This window comes from Gorilla gorilla, chromosome 7 (assembly GCF_029281585.2).
Source record: "Gorilla gorilla gorilla isolate KB3781 chromosome 7, NHGRI_mGorGor1-v2.1_pri, whole genome shotgun sequence".
Taxonomy (NCBI): Eukaryota; Metazoa; Chordata; class Mammalia; order Primates; family Hominidae; genus Gorilla; species Gorilla gorilla.
The window spans coordinates 91,369,941-91,381,168 of record NC_073231.2 but is presented as its reverse complement, the minus strand read 5'-3'; positions in this window follow the sequence as shown (position 1 = coordinate 91,381,168).

The window sequence follows — 11,228 nt, the reverse complement described above, 5'->3', positions numbered from 1 at the left end:
CAGGTACCTGAACGTGGTCCTGAACACCCTCAAGAGACTCAAGGGCCTGACCCCCAGCTCCATGCCCGGCCTCAGCAGGGCCGCCCTGTACAGCCGCCTCCAGGAGTTCCTGCTCACCCAGGACCAGCTCAAGGAGAACGGCTACCCCTTCCCGCACCCCGAGCGGCCCGGAGGCGCCGTCCTCTTCACTGGCCAGGGGAAGGAGCCCGGCGACTCCTCCTGCAGGGTCTGCTGCCGTTGTGGCACCGAGTACCTGGTGTCCTCCTCGGGCCGCTGTGTACGCGACCAGTTGTGTTATTATCACTGGGGGCGGGTCCGCTCGAGCCAGGTGGCTGGAGGCCGGGTTAGCCAGTACACCTGCTGTGCAGCTGCTCCTGGCTCTGTGGGCTGCCAGGTGGCAAAGCAGCACGTGCGGGACGGCCGCAAGGAGAGCCTCGATGGCTTCGTGGAGACCTTCAAGAAAGAGTTGTCCAGAGACGCTTATCCAGGAATCTACGCCTTGGACTGTGAGATGTGCTACACCACGCATGGCCTAGAGCTGACCCGCGTCACCGTGGTGGACGCCGACATGCGAGTGGTGTACGACACCTTCGTCAAGCCCGACAACGAGATCGTGGACTACAACACCAGGTTTTCCGGAGTCACCGAGGCCGACGTGGCCAAGACGAGCATCACCTTGCCCCAAGTCCAAGCCATCCTGCTGAGCTTTTTCAGCGCCCAAACCATCCTCATCGGGCACAGCCTGGAGAGCGATCTGCTGGCCCTGAAGCTCATCCACAGCACCGTGGTGGACACGGCCGTGCTCTTCCCGCACTACCTGGGTTTCCCCTACAAGCGCTCCCTCAGGAATCTCGCGGCCGACTACCTGGGACAGATCATCCAGGACAGCCAGGACGGCCACAACTCCAGCGAGGACGCAAACGCCTGCCTGCAGCTGGTGATGTGGAAGGTCCGACAGCGCGCCCAGATCCAGCCACGCCACCGGTCCGCCTCTCCCGCCGCCCTGGCCTGTCCTTAGCCCCAGGCCTCTTCCAAAACCGCCATCAGTCCCGAGAGCTCACCCTGTCCACCTCGCCGCAAAGCGAACGAAACTGGAGCAGCCGGCGGCAGGAGAGGGCAAAAAGCCAAGAGTAACCCCAACCCCCAACTCCCAGTCCCCCGGAATCCCCGCCGCTGCCCCTCGGGCCTGTCCCCATCAATAATAATGGATTCTATACGTGGGATGGTTTTAAAGTATGTGGAAAAATTCTTTGATGGATTTTCCTTGGAAAAGTGAAACCTAAATCCACTCCGTTTGGATGTGGGACTATTTACAGTTGTTGCTTACTAAACATAAACTACGTTTAGGCTGATATTTCAGACAATGAGACCTTTGAGTGCCCGTAGGGGGAAGATCTCGGTTGCTGAGTGCAGGGAAGGAGGATGTCAGTCCATCATATATACTCTCTGTGCCTACCGCATTTTGAAAAATGCGAGTGATACCTATTTATAAAATAAAATCAACCAAGGAAAAGTACGAACGTAGCAACACTATATTTAGTTAATACACTGGTATCTTGTATTTCTTTTGTCCAGGTATACTTATAAATGCCTAGAGGGATTTCACCACCTCAGGATGGAGAGACTGAATGCTTCTGAGGGAATTAGGATGGTGGAATATTGGTGGTACCAGTGAAGGGGGAGAGATGTTTGAAAATACTATGTTTGCTCGTTCTTGGGTTCCGATAAAGAAGAAACAGGGCACAGGAGTAGGAAAGACTAGTGGCAATAGTGATGAAGGGACCTTCTTATCATGCTGGCAATGTTAATCACCCAGGTGTAGGATGCCATACACTGAGGCGGAAGATCGCAAGTCAGAGTGGCCGGCAGGCACAACTTCCTGGCACACCAGAGGCAGGTCTTCAATACCCACTGGTTTCCCCACCAGGCTGCATAAGCGAACCTGAGCCACAGGGAGTTGGTCAAATCCTCCTGACAGTGTGGAGAAACCAACAGGCAAAACGTGGGAGGGAAAGTGATGAGACCCCACACTTTTCACCAGTGGTCACAATGAGCTATGAAGTAACAGCTTCTCAACCTGTGCTGTTTCCTGTTGGATGCACATAATCCATTTGCATTGCAGACAATTTTAGGATGTGGTTTACAGTAAGGTGCAAAGTACCTTATGGCAAAAAACACTCAGAAATTTATGTGTGGATTTAAAGTCATTCCAGTCCTAGAACGTTGTGCTTTTTAGAGACGCCATTGCTGTTTTCCCTTTGTAATATCAAAGCAGTAATATCTTCTCTGGAGGCCTGTTGGGTGAATTTCATGGAATCAAGTTAAGTAGGTGCCGGAAGCATTGCCGTTTTCCCGCCATAGCCCTGCCACCCACTGAAAAATGTTTGATGAGATTACTTAATGATTTCCAATTGAGTTGTATTTCCAAATATCATGATTTCCATTTTCATGTAGTTGGTATGGAGCTTTGTGAGTGTGTGCTTCTTTTATTATGGATGACGTTCAGCTCCTTTTTATTTGCCTCCTAGTTATAATAGTAAAACCCTACTCCTCTACTCGGAGGAGTCCCTACCACCCATATCATCACTTTCCTGCCAGCACTCTTCATGCTCATTCATATAAAGCGTTCGACATTGTGTAAATGAATCTTGGAAGGCAAAAGCTACTGAATTTAGCGAATTTGTGGAGGCATTCCCACAAATCAGCCAGGTGAAGTTTCACACAACCGAAGACTGCACAACTCCTATAAGGCAGCACTATGCTGCAAACCCAGACGGCCACTCTTCTCACCCCTCGTCCGTTTGCTGTTCTGGGTAATGAGGTTCAAAAGTCACCTAGGCAACTGCAAAAATAGCTGAAATGGAGAAAGGGCTTCAGGCTGGTGACCAGCAGAGGTCCACCTGACCCCCGTAAGCTGCTGAACAAGAAGGGCTGCCAGAAATGTCCCCCTAGGGAATTTGGTGGAGACGAAGACCTGCTCACTGGACAAGGGTTCCTCCCAGGATACGCCCGAGCGGAAGAAGCGGGCTCTGAGCCACTCCCTTTCACCCTCCGCTACCCCGCCCTGGGCTGGTGAAGGTGCGCGTAAGGATGTGGACTACTGAGCCCTGAAGAAATAAGTCCTTCCCCTTTGACCCCATGGAGGATTGCCTGTGAGGATCTTAAACGAGTCTACCCGTGTCTAGACACGGGAGTAGGTCTGTCCGGCACCGCACCTCCCCCAAGGAGGAGAAGAGTGAGGAGAAAGGAAACTCAAGTCTGACCATTGTGTCCTGGGAGAGAAGAGGAGGATCTCATCTCTCATCTGTCCAAGGAAGGCAAGGAGACTTTCTCTCATCTTTCCAAGCAAGGCCAGGTGACTTTTTATCATTAGGAAACAAAAAGAATCTAGAAGGAATGAAAGCAGCCCGTAAGGTGAATTCCTAAGGACTGCCCATTGAAACTGACAAAATTGCCCTTGTTTGATGAGAGGAATGAACAGAGCACTGAGGTGGTGAACAAGGATCTGGTGAGACTTTCCCAGCATTTTTCTACCAAAGCTTTATCTAAGCTTCTCAGAACACTCTCCTAAAAAGCAGATGTTTGGCCCTTCAGAAAGTCAGCAAGCAAAATGCCTTGAGTGTCCCAAAACACTGATGCCATGATGTTGCCTCCTGACTGGCCTCCTTTTCCTTTGACTGGACCACTGCCACCTCTTGGTAGCCACCGCTTTGATGATGCCATGCCTTCGAGATCATATTGGTAAAGCCATGTTCCAACTTGCGGTTACAATCTGTCAGAGGGATGCGTCAGGATCGTGATCCCTCCTGTTTAAAATTTCCAGTGATAGCTCTCGTCGTAACTGCAGCTGAACTGGGCACAGTGGTATTCACCGCCACTGCAGGATTCATCTTCCACATCTTCTCACCTCTTCTTGAAACAAGCTATACATTCGTAAAGAGTTCATTTCTTTGGGGTAGTGTCCTTATAAACTTTTCTTAAAACATCAATGATTTCTTCATTCTTCCACCCAAGTTTCACCATAAATTTGATGTTTGCTCTTGCTGCAATTTTCGTGGAATTCATGTTGCTGTGATACGAGTCCTTTTCAGTGGATGTCTCATCCTTCTCAGTGCCTCAAACTAGATCTAGTTCAGAAAGGTGCTAAGAAGTTAGGACAAGTTTATTTGAGTGCAAACCAGTGGAAATCCATGCATAGTTCCTTCAGCAGGTGCATTTTGTATGAACCTTTTGAAGACCCCCTGGGTTGAACATTGCCCGAGTCCTGGGAGAGAAGTGGGTGCGGTCCACTTCCTGTCCTCAATTTGCCCGCAGCGGAGGAGGGAACAGAGCAGGGAAAGGCAACCCCAGAGAGATCCTGCCCTCCAGCATGCAGCAGACTGCTGGCCCAGTCCCGGCTCCATGGGGTGCTGTGTGGGCCCAAGCAAGTTGACCAACCTCCCTGAACCTTCATTTAATCCTAGGTAGCCCAATTCCAGTAGCCATTATAGGACTGCCCTGCACGGACAGTTAATTAACTCAGGAAAAGCAACCTAGCTCCAAGGTTAGCAACCGGGAGTTCCAGTTGATTCCACTAGCGCACCCCCTGAGGCATTCCCAAGCTGGAGTCTGGTGGAAGATGAGGCTCAGTGTGATTGGATTGAAGCAGCAACCTATCAAGGAGAAGTCCCACCCACTCTGCCCTGTGCGTCTATAAAGGCGACGCGTGGCGGCCGCGGCACTCATTGAAGCCGCCAGTTGGGAGAGGAGCAGAGCCAGGCCGGTGCTCCCGAAGGCAGCAAGATGTTGCGAGCCACAGCTCCCTGCTGGTTCCCACCTGGGTACCCAGAAGCTAAGAAGGTGGCCGAGGAGGCGGCCCTGGAGGCAAGCCGCCAGCTGGGAGCGGAGCAGAGCCAGGCCGGTGCTCCCGAAGGCAGCAAGATGTTGCGAGCCACAGCTCCCTGCTGGTTCCCACCTGGGTACCCAGAAGCTAAGAAGGTGGCCGAGGAGGCGGCCCTGGAGGCAAGCCGCCAGCTGGGAGCGGAGCAGAGCCAGGCCGGTGCTCCCGAAGGCAGCAAGATGTTGCGAGCCACAGCTCCCTGCTGGTTCCCACCTGGATTCCCAGAAGCTAAGAAGGTGGCCGAGGAGGCGGCCCTCGAGGCTCCAGAATTCCCACTGCCCTCTCATCAGCCTGCCCAGAGCTTCGGGCTCCGGGTGCCCCAGATGCACAACCAGGCCTCAGCATTTGTGGACATCCAGGCGGAGCCCCAGAACAGGGGTCCGGCGGTGCCCCCAGCGTGGCCCAAGATGGGGACGGAGGCGTGCTACTTCCCTGCGCAGAGGGGATCGGCCTGCTGCTTGCCAGCCGCCCCAAGGCTGACAGAGAGGCCCTCGGGAGTCCGCATCGCAGCCCCCAGGAAGAGGAAGACGATCGCCCAGTCTTCCAGGCCTTGCTTGGTCACAGGTTACACAGATGCCAAGAGAACCCGGGTGGCCAGCAGCAGCCAGCGCTCCAGTGGCTCCAAGGTCGGCAGACAGCCAGGGAAGACGCGCAACAGGTCAGGGATGGCATGCAAGACCACCACCACCATCAGCTCTAAGCGAATCGTCCGTCGTCCATCCTTACCGAGTTTGAAGAAACCCATTCTCCTCCGAAGGTCTGGGTGCCAAGTCCCCACCGTCATCCGCCGAGGCTATCTCCAACTGTTCACCGAAGAGTGTCTCAAGTTCTGCGCCTCCAAGCAGGAGGCCGAGGAGAAGGCGCTGAACGAGGAGAAGGTGGCCTACGACTGCAGCCCCAACAAGAACAGGTACCTGAACGTGGTCCTGAACACCCTCAAGAGACTCAAGGGCCTGACCCCCAGCTCCATGCCCGGCCTCAGCAGGGCCGCCCTGTACAGCCGCCTCCAGGAGTTCCTGCTCACCCAGGACCAGCTCAAGGAGAACGGCTACCCCTTCCCGCACCCCGAGCGGCCCGGAGGCGCCGTCCTCTTCACTGGCCAGGGGAAGGAGCCCGGCGACTCCTCCTGCAGGGTCTGCTGCCGTTGTGGCACCGAGTACCTGGTGTCCTCCTCGGGCCGCTGTGTACGCGACCAGTTGTGTTATTATCACTGGGGGCGGGTCCGCTCGAGCCAGGTGGCTGGAGGCCGGGTTAGCCAGTACACCTGCTGTGCAGCTGCTCCTGGCTCTGTGGGCTGCCAGGTGGCAAAGCAGCACGTGCGGGACGGCCGCAAGGAGAGCCTCGATGGCTTCGTGGAGACCTTCAAGAAAGAGTTGTCCAGAGACGCTTATCCAGGAATCTACGCCTTGGACTGTGAGATGTGCTACACCACGCATGGCCTAGAGCTGACCCACGTCACTGTGGTGGACGCCGACATGCGAGTGGTGTACGACACCTTCGTCAAGCCCGACAACGAGATCGTGGACTACAACACCAGGTTTTCCGGAGTCACCGAGGCCGACGTGGCCAAGACGAGCATCACCTTGCCCCAAGTCCAAGCCATCCTGCTGAGCTTTTTCAGCGCCCGAACCATCCTCATCGGGCACAGCCTGGAGAGCGATCTGCTGGCCCTGAAGCTCATCCACAGCACCGTGGTGGACACGGCCGTGCTCTTCCCGCACTACCTGGGTTTCCCCTACAAGCGCTCCCTCAGGAATCTCGCGGCTGACTACCTGGGACAGATCATCCAGGACAGCCAGGACGGCCACAACTCCAGCGAGGACGCAAACGCCTGCCTGCAGCTGGTGATGTGGAAGGTCCGACAGCGCGCCCAGATCCAGCCACGCCACCGGTCCGCCTCTCCCGCCGCCCTGGCCTGTCCTTAGCCCCAGGCCTCTTCCAAAACCGCCATCAGTCCCGAGAGCTCACCCTGTCCACCTCGCCGCAAAGCGAACGAAACTGGAGCAGCCGGCGGCAGGAGAGGGCAAAAAGCCAAGAGTAACCCCAACCCCCCACTCCCAGTCCCCCGGAATCCCCGCCGCTGCCCCTCGGGCCTGTCCCCATCAATAATAATGGATTCTATACGTGGGATGGTTTTAAAGTATGTGGAAAAATTCTTTGATGGATTTTCCTTGGAAAAGTGAAACCTAAATCCACTCCGTTTGGATGTGGGACTATTTACAGTTGTTGCTTACTAAACATAAACTACGTTTAGGCTGATATTTCAGACAATGAGACCTTTGAGTGCCCGTAGGGGGAAGATCTCGGTTGCTGAGTGCAGGGAAGGAGGATGTCAGTCCATCATATATACTCTCTGTGCCTACCGCATTTTGAAAAATGCGAGTGATACCTATTTATAAAATAAAATCAACCAAGGAAAAGTACGAACGTAGCAACACTATATTTAGTTAATACACTGGTATCTTGTATTTCTTTTGTCCAGGTATACTTATAAATGCCTAGAGGGATTTCACCACCTCAGGATGGAGAGACTGAATGCTTCTGAGGGAATTAGGATGGTGGAATATTGGTGGTACCAGTGAAGGGGGAGAGATGTTTGAAAATACTATGTTTGCTCGTTCTTGGGTTCCAATAAAGAAGAAACAGGGCACAGGAGTAGGAAAGACTAGTGGCAATAGTGATGAAGGGACCTTCTTATCATGCTGGCAATGTTAATCACCCAGGTGTAGGATGCCATACACTGAGGCGGAAGATCGCAAGTCAGAGTGGCCGGCAGGCACAACTTCCTGGCACACCAGAGGCAGGTCTTCAATACCCACTGGTTTCCCCACCAGGCTGCATAAGCGAACCTGAGCCACAGGGAGTTGGTCAAATCCTCCTGACAGTGTGGAGAAACCAACAGGCAAAACGTGGGAGGGAAAGTGATGAGACCCCACACTTTTCACCAGTGGTCACAATGAGCTATGAAGTAACAGCTTCTCAACCTGTGCTGTTTCCTGTTGGATGCACATAATCCATTTGCATTGCAGACAATTTTAGGATGTGGTTTACAGTAAGGTGCAAAGTACCTTATGGCAAAAAACACTCAGAAATTTATGTGTGGATTTAAAGTCATTCCAGTCCTAGAACGTTGTGCTTTTTAGAGACGCCATTGCTGTTTTCCCTTTGTAATATCAAAGCAGTAATATCTTCTCTGGAGGCCTGTTGGGTGAATTTCATGGAATCAAGTTAAGTAGGTGCCGGAAGCATTGCCGTTTTCCCGCCATAGCCCTGCCACCCACTGAAAAATGTTTGATGAGATTACTTAATGATTTCCAATTGAGTTGTATTTCCAAATATCATGATTTCCATTTTCATGTAGTTGGTATGGAGCTTTGTGAGTGTGTGCTTCTTTTATTACGGATGACGTTCAGCTCCTTTTTATTTGCCTCCTAGTTATAATAGTAAAACCCTACTCCTCTACTCGGAGGAGTCCCTACCACCCATATCATCACTTTCCTGCCCAGCACTCTTCATGCTCATTCATATAAAGCGTTCGACATTGTGTAAATGAATCTTGGAAGGCAAAAGCTACTGAATTTAGCGAATTTGTGGAGGCATTCCCACAAATCAGCCAGGTGAAGTTTCACACAACCGAAGACTGCACAACTCCTATAAGGCAGCACTATGCTGCAAACCCAGACGGCCACTCTTCTCACCCCTCGTCCGTTTGCTGTTCTGGGTAATGAGGTTCAAAAGTCACCTAGGCAACTGCAAAAATAGCTGAAATGGAGAAAGGGCTTCAGGCTGGTGACCAGCAGAGGTCCACCTGACCCCCGTAAGCTGCTGAACAAGAAGGGCTGCCAGAAATGTCCCCCTAGGGAATTTGGTGGAGACGAAGACCTGCTCACTGGACAAGGGTTCCTCCCAGGATACGCCCGAGCGGAAGAAGCGGGCTCTGAGCCACTCCCTTTCACCCTCCGCTACCCCGCCCTGGGCTGGTGAAGGTGCGCGTAAGGATGTGGACTACTGAGCCCTGAAGAAATAAGTCCTTCCCCTTTGACCCCATGGAGGATTGCCTGTGAGGATCTTAAACGAGTCTACCCGTGTCTAGACACGGGAGTAGGTCTGTGTGGCACCGCACCTCCCCCAAGGAGGAGAAGAGTGAGGAGAAAGGAAACTCAAGTCTGACCATTGTGTCCTGGGAGAGAAGAGGAGGATCTCATCTCTCATCTGTCCAAGGAAGGCAAGGAGACTTTCTCTCATCTTTCCAAGCAAGGCCAGGAGACTTTTTATCATTAGGAAACAAAAAGAATCTAGAAGGAATGAAAGCAGCCCGTAAGGTGAATTCCTAAGGACTGCCCATTGAAACTGACAAAATTGCCCTTGTTTGATGAGAGGAATGAACAGAGCACTGAGGTGGTGAACAAGGATCTGGTGAGACTTTCCCAGCATGTTTCTACCAAAGCTTTATCTAAGCTTCTCAGAACACTCTCCTAAAAAGCAGATGTTTGGCCCTTCAGAAAGTCAGCAAGCAAAATGCCTTGAGTGTCCCAAAACACTGATGCCATGATGTTGCCTCCTGACTGGCCTCCTTTCCCTTTGACTGGACCACTGCCACCTCTTGGTAGCCACCGCTTTGATGATGCCATGCCTTCGAGATCATATTGGTAAAGCCATGTTCCAACTTGCGGTTACAATCTGTCAGAGGGATGCGTCAGGATCGTGATCCCTCCTGTTTAAAATTTCCAGTGATAGCTCTCGTCGTAACTGCAGCTGAACTGGGCACAGTGGTATTCACCGCCACTGCAGGATTCATCTTCCACATCTTCTCACCTCTTCTTGAAACAAGCTATACATTCGTAAAGAGTTCATTTCTTTGGGGTAGTGTCCTTATAAACTTTTCTTAAAACATCAATGATTTCTTCATTCTTCCACCCAAGTTTCACCATAAATTTGATGTTTGCTCTTGCTGCAATTTTCGTGGAATTCATGTTGCTGTGATACGAGTCCTTTTCAGTGGATGTCTCATCCTTCTCAGTGCCTCAAACTAGATCTAGTTCAGAAAGGTGCTAAGAAGTTAGGACAAGTTTATTTGAGTGCAAACCAGTGGAAATCCATGCATAGTTCCTTCAGCAGGTGCATTTTGTATGAACCTTTTGAAGACCCCCTGGGTTGAACATTGCCCGAGTCCTGGGAGAGAAGTGGGTGCGGTCCACTTCCTGTCCTCAATTTGCCCGCAGCGGAGGAGGGAACAGAGCAGGGAAAGGCAACCCCAGAGAGATCCTGCCCTCCAGCATGCAGCAGACTGCTGGCCCAGTCCCGGCTCCATGGGGTGCTGTGTGGGCCCAAGCAAGTTGACCAACCTCCCTGAACCTTCATTTAATCCTAGGTAGCCCAATTCCAGTAGCCATTATAGGACTGCCCTGCACGGACAGTTAATTAACTCAGGAAAAGCAACCTAGCTCCAAGGTTAGCAACCGGGAGTTCCAGTTGATTCCACTAGCGCACCCCCTGAGGCATTCCCAAGCTGGAGTCTGGTGGAAGATGAGGCTCAGTGTGATTGGATTGAAGCAGCAACCTATCAAGGAGAAGTCCCACCCACTCTGCCCTGTGCGTCTATAAAGGCGACGCGTGGCGGCCGCGGCACTCATTGAAGCCGCCAGTTGGGAGAGGAGCAGAGCCAGGCCGGTGCTCCCGAAGGCAGCAAGATGTTGCGAGCCACAGCTCCCTGCTGGTTCCCACCTGGGTACCCAGAAGCTAAGAAGGTGGCCGAGGAGGCGGCCCTGGAGGCAAGCCGCCAGCTGGGAGCGGAGCAGAGCCAGGCCGGTGCTCCCGAAGGCAGCAAGATGTTGCGAGCCACAGCTCCCTGCTGGTTCCCACCTGGGTACCCAGAAGCTAAGAAGGTGGCCGAGGAGGCGGCCCTGGAGGCAAGCCGCCAGCTGGGAGCGGAGCAGAGCCAGGCCGGTGCTCCCGAAGGCAGCAAGATGTTGCGAGCCACAGCTCCCTGCTGGTTCCCACCTGGATTCCCAGAAGCTAAGAAGGTGGCCGAGGAGGCGGCCCTCGAGGCTCCAGAATTCCCACTGCCCTCTCATCAGCCTGCCCAGAGCTTCGGGCTCCGGGTGCCCCAGATGCACAACCAGGCCTCAGCATTTGTGGACATCCAGGCGGAGCCCCAGAACAGGGGTCCGGCGGTGCCCCCAGCGTGGCCCAAGATGGGGACGGAGGCGTGCTACTTCCCTGCGCAGAGGGGATCGGCCTGCTGCTTGCCAGCCGCCCCAAGGCTGACAGAGAGGCCCTCGGGAGTCCGCATCGCAGCCCCCAGGAAGAGGAAGACGATCGCCCAGTCTTCCAGGCCTTGCTTGGTCAC